Source organism: Nymphalis io, chromosome 6 (genome assembly GCF_905147045.1).
Source record: "Nymphalis io chromosome 6, ilAglIoxx1.1, whole genome shotgun sequence".
NCBI lineage: Eukaryota > Metazoa > Arthropoda > Insecta > Lepidoptera > Nymphalidae > Nymphalis > Nymphalis io.
This window is the reverse complement of record NC_065893.1, coordinates 974,193-976,603: the sequence shown is the minus strand read 5'-3', so window position 1 is coordinate 976,603 and position 2,411 is coordinate 974,193.

Genomic DNA, 2,411 nt, shown 5'->3' with positions numbered 1-2,411 from the left:
TTAGGGTAACCATATTTTTTGAATATTACTTTCGTTTTTTTTATCACCTATAAATTTTGTTTACCTACACTCTTATTAGATATTGATTTTAATTATTTTTAAATTATTTATATTACATTTGAGTTAACGGTACTTGTTTTTATTTCAATATACTTTTTAATAGATAAATATTCAATATTACGGGTGTATATTATACTTTTTTAACAGAAAGGCTGACGAGCGCTCTTCTATATAAACCGCTTCATTCACTATGAAAGCATCGCCAGACATGAATATTTACTATTTCATTTTACATGTATTTTGCATCTTTTAAATGTTATTTCTAGCTATTGTCAACGTCACATATCACGGTCTGACATTTCGCGATCGCGTTCTGTAGTGAGTTTTGAGTTTGTTATTATATAATAGCTAAACAGTGTTTAGTAGATGCTATTAAATTTTGTAAACATAAGCATATAAAGCGTTACGGTATGACGGTAGAATAACAACTGAGTGACTTGTAGGTACGGGCTTGTATGCAGTCTTGCCACCAGCTTAATTGCGGCGGTGTTGATGGTGGGTCATGTTTTTCCATTCCATTTCCATCTTAGTTTGATTTTGCATTTCCATAATAGACGGGCCAATAACAGCAGCTATTTTAACCGCCTTTGTTACATAGAAACACTTTCAAAATGCCTTGTAAAGTACTTGCATTCACTAATATAGAGAAAATATCAGGAAAAAATGTTACCCTCTTTCAAATATCTGTAAACATTTTCATTAACAATACATTAATTAAACTTAATTGATAAACTATATTTAAATAAATTAATAAAAAATAATAAATTCTTGTATAATTATTATTTTAGTTTACAAAAATAGACTTCTGGATACTCTACTATAAGCTGCTAATATACAACAGCTTATCGTACTATAGGCATATGGGAGACGGTATTCTGGACGCTTACCGTAATATAAATATGGAATGGGGCGATTTTTACTGTAATGTTTTTTAAACTTTTTTAAACAAATGAACTTGTATATTTTATTTACATTTGTGCGTTATATTATGTGAAGTTATTTTAATAGTTCCATATCATTGTTTATTAAACTTTTTATTACCAAAACTTTAGAACGACAAGGCTCCATGGCAAGAAATAATTCCGTATCGGTATGCTTTATTGAAAATTTATCATGTATATAATTTAATTTTAATTTTAAAATCATTATGTACATAAAATATATTTTCATTTTATTTTATTACATATTACAAATAATTTACATTCTCATTTTGTTTTATTACATACATAACAATTATGTAAAATAGTACTATAGATATTTATATTTATTAATTTGACTTTCCATATTTACGATTATATAACCCGTCGTCCTAGGTGTACGAAAAAACGCAGTAATGCGACGCGACGCGACGCGACGCAATATCAAGTGTCCTTTGTGTGTATTTGTGGCTTACGTTGTAGCCCTAATCACAATTGCGATGAGACGCGACGAAGTGCGGACTTGGTTTCAACGTGAAGCATGCCTCTCCAAATTTATTTCATTCTAAATATATGATATAAGTTGTCTTCCTTCTGTCTTTACAAAGTTTTTCTAGAAATAAGTATTAAATATATGATTTTTCGAGTACTTATACTTTGCCCAGGATTACAACAATAATGAACTGAGATCGCTTCGTTTGTCGCTCACAGACGACAACAGAATAGGACACACGTCACGTATAGTATTGGTCGCATTATGTCGCGTCGTGTCGCTACATGTCGCATTATGTCGCGTCGTGTCGCTACATGTCGCATCCTGTCGCTCACCTAGGGCAACGGATAAATTGTTGGTGTCTAAATATATAAATATGTGTTTTACAATATATTAAAAATAAATTGTTAAAATGTTTATTGCTGTTTTCTTTTTTGATAATTATTTTTCACAGTATTTTCACAGTTTTAGCAGTTAAACTTTTTTTTTTTCAATCGAGACTTATTTCAACACATCGCTCCAATTGGTAAATACACATGTAGCAATTTTTTATGCAGGACACATGTAGGTTTCCTGACGAAGTTTTCCTTTACCGGTTAAGCGTGAATCTTGACTTATTCTAACTACTGGAACATTTCGGCTTGGATTGTGTAAGATGATATTAATTAAAAAAAAATAGGATATATTAAGTGTGACTATGACAACTCAAATTAGAAGCAATTAACAAACAAATAGACGTGGACACAGAACGCCAAGGAACAAAAAGTTGTAATATTTTTCATATATGCTTTGCGATATATATGTCGTCCTAACCAACAAATCCCAAAACTATAATTATAAGGGATTTCGAACCTTTATATCGAATAACTCCAGAATAACCGATGCGCACCACCATGAGTATATAAAACCGATGGTAGCCTGGTGTCGCCATCAGTCCGGCT